This window comes from Buceros rhinoceros, unplaced genomic scaffold, assembly GCF_000710305.1.
Source record: "Buceros rhinoceros silvestris isolate BGI_N320 unplaced genomic scaffold, ASM71030v1 scaffold10552, whole genome shotgun sequence".
Taxonomy (NCBI): Eukaryota; Metazoa; Chordata; class Aves; order Bucerotiformes; family Bucerotidae; genus Buceros; species Buceros rhinoceros.
In genome coordinates this window covers 55196-62164 of record NW_010397171.1, presented here as the reverse complement: position 1 = coordinate 62164, position 6969 = coordinate 55196, and positions in this window count along the sequence as shown.

Here is a 6969-nt window from a genome sequence, read left to right as displayed (position 1 = left end):
CTGGCTGGCTTCTCTCTTATCCTCACAGCAGTTCCTCTCTCTGAGCTGCAGGTTCCCACATCTGTGCCCTGCTCTGTTGCTAACTCTCCACAACAGCTCTTGAACCTGTCTGGTCCCTCAGCACACTTGTTTGGGTTCAATTTTCCCCATCTTGCCTTCTTTCCAGTTGGCTGCAGCTGGTATAGTTTCTCTTTAAGGGATCACCATGAAAACATCCATAGCAACAAACCAAATGTCAAAGCTGTCTGGCTCAAGAATTCTTCTCAGCTGTGTGGACCTAACAGCTTTCTGGTGGCCAGCGCTCATGATAAGATTAGCTAGACCCTGCTGCTCAGCCTTGGAGGCAAAGGGAACTGTGTTGTCAACAGCCCTGTTAAAAGCCATTAGCTTTGGTAATACCGTCCTCACCTCTCTTCTCTCTTGACAGGCCACATAACAAACTCACCTCTGGAAGACACTTGCACAAGTGAGAGCAGGCAGCGTTGCCAGGGATGTGTCACTGCCATGTTTCAGTCACCTCAGCAGTCTGCTTAGCACCCTGGCTGCCTTCTCCAAGGCTGAAGTCCTGCTCCTGCTACCCAGGATCTGAAGCACTCAGCTGCCTACAGCAAGGACAGGCGGCAGGAGTCTGGGTGGTGGCACTTTGTGGGGCCATGTGGGGCGATGCGGAGCTTGATGGCACAGGCAGAAAGCACGAGACTCCCTGTGCCTGTACATCTGCTCATGCAGGGGTGACACACATCAGTCCTGTTCACTGTGAACAAACTGCAAAAGGGCTGATATCTTATCCTGGATTTGAACTGCACCACCAAACTTTGCGAAAGACTGCTGTAGACCTACAGAGCAGGTCAGGGGTATTGTGTATCTGATCATTGCTATTAAGGCCCATCCCTTAATAAAAAAAAAAATTAAAAATAAGGATCAGAATAGGGAAGCTGCGAAACAACATTCTTCTTAAGTCCGTGCCCTCTGTTACTGACATTGCAAGCAAAGTATCTGTAAATAAAATAATTATGAATTAAACTCCTTCCCCTATGCAAATTAACAGTGACTAATCTCTATGGCTGAAGTTATTTGGATTACAGCTAGTAACCAATGTGTCACAATGACTATGCCAAATTCAGGCAGTATGGCGAGTTATAGCTGAGTATGACTGAGTATAACACCGTGTTCTTAGATGAGTTTTAAAAATCTGTACACAGGATTCCCTAATTTCGTACTAATTCATTTTATTTCATCTAAATTTGCATTTACAGTATTTTTTGCCAGAGTTGCTCTTTGCAGTGGTTCTCCATTGTTTGCTGTAGCATGATTTGACAGATGTTTCTTACAGAAAATAGCAGATCAACAGGCTGTCAATACACTGCATTAAAACCATATTCTGTAGAAAGCACCTTTCAAAGTTACAGCACAACAGGGACAACTACTTTTAATACCCAGATTTCTCATAAGCTCTGCTATTGTAAAAGTCAGTAGAATCTGAATGTTAGTAAAGTTTCAAACCTTTATAAGTATAAAACATTTACCACGTAAGGCAGGGTTTGGTAAAATTATTTATGGGCTACACAGAGCACCGTCAGTACCTAACATGAAAGATTTCTTTGTTAAGACTATTCAGTAATCTTCACTATTATGTATTTCTCTATGTCTTATCATACCCTAAAGGAAAGAAAGAAGGAATTTTTTAGGGGGGAAAAAGTACCACATATTTGTTTATGTCTCTTTTGTTAAAGACTGAATTATTAGTACTTATTTATTAAAGCTCATGCATATATATATCCAAGGAGTTTACATTAATCAACTGGTACTCACTGTTTACAACAAGCTCACTGGAATATCCACCCAAAACAAACAAAAAAGATGGCATAAATACAATCAAAACAAATCCATTCAGATGGCGAATGACTTTTCATGGTATTCATTCAGCTCTAGTTGTTACACATACTCAACTTCCCTCCCTCAGGCCAGGGATGCTGAGCCTTTTCTATCAACTGTGCCTTGTTCACAATGTCTTCCTTTTCCAGAGGAAGAATGAGATTTTTCCAGTGTTTTCTTTGGTTGCCCATCTTTTTTTCATCTCACTTTTCGTGCATCCTATCGTTTCTGTCTTTCTTCTCTGTCTTTCCTTTCTATCTGCTCCTCAGTGGACTTGCTGGCAGGCTGACCTGCCATAATTAAAAATTATTCCTTTCTCTGCTTAACAGGACACAGTCCTCCCAGCTCAATTAATTTCATGACAGTGAAATTTGTGTCACAGCCAAGCAAACAGTATTACTTCAGGAGAAAAAGTGTTTTCTAAAGTGGTTTTTCAAAGCTCTCTGCTTCACTGACTTGTTGAAAGTCTCCAGGCTTCACAAGAAATCAAACCCTCTGGGTCATTTGTCTCTAACATAGGTTTAAAAACATCCTATTAATTTTCTTCATTCCTCAGATAATGAAATATAAAAATCAGTATCACGCTTCCAAGGTTCTAATGTTTACTGGTCTTGAAGGATTGCTTCCTTGAAGGGCAGTGGAAGAAAGATGTACTTCTGCAGAAAAAGTAAGGGATTAAATGTGTCTCACTTCTTCCACTTGGAACTTTAAAAAATCTTTTGAATAAAGGCCTGTTTACAGAGCTTAATCCTCACGTTTTTCAGCTCATACACAATTAAGAAGTCAGAATAGTTCTACCCTCTCAGCAAACTGTAAGGAATTAATGTGCGTTAGATGTCTGAAGCTGTTACAGGTGCTTGCTGAATGTAGGGGCTACACTGGCAAGGAAAACCACAGCGAGAGAATTGAAAAACTTAAAATGTTCTGAGCATTTGACAATATGAAAATTGTTCCTAATACCAAAACCAGTTAGACAGTAAAGCAGATATTCAAAGAAGTTCATGAGAGTGCTAAGTGGAAACTAAAACCAATTATGCAATCTCTGAGGACAGACTAAATGATGATGAGATTTCTTATAAGTGATGGTGACGATGAGCTTTGGCTGTGGCTCAGTATGTGGATGGGTGTAACAATGGCAAAGCAGAGATAGTGTCTCTAATTCCCTTTAAGTCACAGCAAGGTGTGTGGCTTTCCAGAGCCATTGGCTTCTATAGCAGCATCTGGGTTCCCAAAATATCTGTAGCCTACATATTTAACCAAATAAATACTGATTGAGGCTCTAGTTTTCCACAACACTTTGGTTTAAGTTCAAATTCCATGATTTTATGCAGTTAGCTTATGGCTAAAAAGAGCCAGGCTCCTTAAGAGGACTACAAGAGTATTGTGGGGCTCCTGCTCTAAAGTTGCATTCCTTTTTTAGTTCTCAATATTAACTGTGGTAGGAAAACTGCCACGTGAACTGAAGCACAAACAACAGAAGAATATGAATTTGGTACTTCATTTTACGTTCTTATCATCTCAATACAATCATTAGGCAAAATATGATGAAATTATTAAATAAGAGGATAAAATGTCAGTATTTGCCAGTGATTTGAATGTCGGGGCACTCACCCTTCCCAGATGCTTTCTAGGAGCAGCTGGATGCAAACATCCACAAACAAAAGCAGACAGAATTATAATTTTGTGAAGAACTAGCCAGGCTTGCTCTGCTTCTCAGGAGCAGATTAAAAAAGCTGGGGGAAAGAACAACAAAAAAACCCCCTAAACCAGATTCATAATTTCCAAGTAATTTCATACTGCTTTATATTGAAACACAAAGAAACATGCAGCTTCCTACAGATTCCTTTGAATTCTGGGAATCCTTTTTTCCAGCTACTTAATTTTCACCAGCAAAACAAGCTGGAAACCTTTTCCCTCCAGAGAAACGTTCAACTGAGATACCACTACAGAACAGGATATAAATTATGAGATCCATAGAAGTAACTTAGCTAAATAAATTATGATCAGGTTTTATACTCTTTTGGGCCTTGTTTTTTTTTTTTAAATCAGCTTCATCCATGTATTAAATTATTTATATTACAGTCTGGCCTACAAGACTCAAAATGAAACTGTGGACACATCACACTGAGGGTTTAATGTCTAGTTTCTAACATGAAAACTTGTCTTTATCTTGAAATTAAAATCTGCGATAAAACAACCAAAATAACATTCAAAGTTTCTTTTACTTCAGTGAAACAAAGTGAGGGGGAAATTAGGATAGCTGTCAAGAATCTAAGTACCACTTATTCTAAAACAAAACCTTATTTTCCAGTTTAATTTAAGCTAATGTTGTTTCACTGGCATAGAAGAAATAACTACCTAAAATATTGGATGTTCAGCCAGCAAAAGAAGCAAAAACCTCTTTGCAGCTGCACAGCATCATTTACTTAAGCATTTCATGGCACATCTCAGCAATTCACCATTTTACTCAAGCAGCAATCGAGGCACATGGAGAAGAAGGAAGGATTGACTTTTTGAAAGAGTCTCTAACTGGGAATGCGTCCATGCTAAGGGAGTTAGCTTTCCACAAATTAATTAATAGTTAATTTCCATTCTCTGAAAGTTCAGGTTCAACTGACATAACATTTGCTGCATTGGACAATACCTGCTTTTATTAGCCAGCCTGGTGTTTGAGGGCCTTTACCTCATCTCTTTGTCTAAATTCCAACTGCAAATATAAAATTGCATCCAAAATTTGAGACTGAGGATATACCACTAAATAACGTGTTGTAAATTGTCAGTCAACTAATGACAGTCAGAAAAAAAATGGATTTCCCCAGTTCCGACCTCTAGGTTATTTTGCCTCTCCACCCCAAGTCTTCCTGATATACTCACAAACCTCCTCTTTGAAGATTTATGTTTATGAGCTTAATACTTTAAGACCTAAAGAAAGCTAAGGATGAAGCATTTTACCTCAAGCGTCTGCTTCATACAATGTAAATTAGAAAAGCATCACAAATCAGTAATGCAAAGGAATGAGCTTCAAACCACCCTGACATATGAACATCTGTCAGTGACACCTACCTCCACACTGGACCAAACATTACATCGCAGTACAGATTTCTGCAACAGGGATGAAATTGGAGCTTCTCATCATGTACCTCCTATTGCATAAACTGAGGCTGCTCAAGGCAGATTATAAAATTACATACTTACACAGAAAACTTTTGAGGAGCAGCAAGTTCTTTTATTTCCTCGTAAAGCTGCCTTAGAAAAGGGTTGTGGTGGGGCAAATACCAGGCTATACAAGGACTGGGTAGGAGCAAGTGCAGAAGGGTAAGTCACAGAGCTGTCAACCTTCTCAATTGGTTTGCAGTCACTGAATGAGAGAAAAAATGAAAAATCATCTGGCTAACATGGCTGGCAAGCACTGCATTCATCTCAGAAATCAAAACTCATGGTGCAATATGGCGGTCGCTACTTTGCTAAAAAAATGACCCAATCCCACTGACTACTTGTTCTGCTCAAGGTGAAGGCTGTGCTGCCAGAGATGTGACAAATACTCTTCAAGAATAATTGGTTCATCTAAGTGGTACACTTCTAGCAATAATTAAAGCTATGTTTGAAAAGTTTAAGCTTCACTTATGAAGCTACTTGCATCATAATTGACTCATCTGCCGTCATTTGCATGAAGTGAAAAACAAACCCTGTTGCCTTTGGTGTTATTTTTTTTCACATCATATTACAACAGCAATTTCTGATTTGTTTACTAGAGATGCAGGAGAGATTTTTTTAATGAAACAGCATGCATTTATTTCTATATCAGTGCTTCATTTAATAACCCTCCCTTTTCCTGCAGTACATGAAAGCCTAACAATAAGCCCTTTGTCACATGGGCACTGTAGCCCTCTGGCACTACCTGCATGAGCCATCCAAAGGAAATGGAGCAAGTGATGCTCGTGACACAAGGACCTGAGGGATGAAGTTGTCTCTCCCTCTCCCTGCCTGCAGTGAGGGGATTAAAATCCTAGTGACCAGATCTAATTCAGACTGGGAACGTAAGAGTTTTGCCTTTAAACACAGGAGGTTTACAATCCCATGACTCTGCCATGTGCTTTGTGACGTCTTACTCAGTAGACCATGCTATGGGCTGTGCCACATTTGTAAGATCAGGCCAAATCTGAAGCCCACAGAAGAAGGTGGAAAAATTCCAATGCCTTTGAATCAAGCCATCATTTCTAACTGATGCTGCCCTCTAAATATAATTATAATTGCAGGGCATCTGCCGGATGCTGTGTATTATCCTTGGGCAGGCAAGGAGAGGAGCACCACACTGTGCTGGCACATTCCCTGCCTCTACAGAAACAAGGGATGCCTGACAACTGAAAGAAATCAATGCCAATTTGCTCAACTGCTTGGCAGAACAGCAATTACTCCACTGATTAAATCATCAGAGGTAAAATTCAAAAGTTAAAGGAAACTTCACAGTGTTGCTATGTAAATTTTTCTCTAGTCCGTTTTCACACTGTTATACAATCTGATGAAGTCCTGCTTTGTTCTTTCAGAGCCCGTTGTCATGGAAGTGACTGAAATATCACAAGGTAAGCACTGTGGCCTCTAGTTCCTAAACAAATAAGCAGCTTTCCCATCTGCGAAGGACCACAAATGTTACTTGTGCCTCTCTCAAATATGCATTGCACTTGCCAAAGCCTTTTAAGCACTGAGCTCAGCTCTAAGCAATTGGGTTGCCTAACAGGAAGGACCAGCTAGAAGGTGCTGCCTTGTGCATGGGTAGAAGCCAGGTGTTCTGGAGTTTCGGACTTCACAGCATTGACACATCAGATCAGGTCACCCCTCGTTTCTGCTGTTTGCTAGCAAACAGGTCCATGGCAAACATGAAACAAAGGGGAAACGAGGTGAGATTCAACTGTGGCAAAGCTTAAAGTCGGACATCCAGATAGACAACATAGCCCCATTGAACAAAAATCATGAAACAGCTCAATATTCAGCTAGCAAACCACTTCTGCCTGTTAGGGAGAGGGATAATACCTTTCTGTTTGTCGTCATGTGCTTTTCAGAAACACTCTTTGCACTCAGGAGAGCATAGAGACTGCT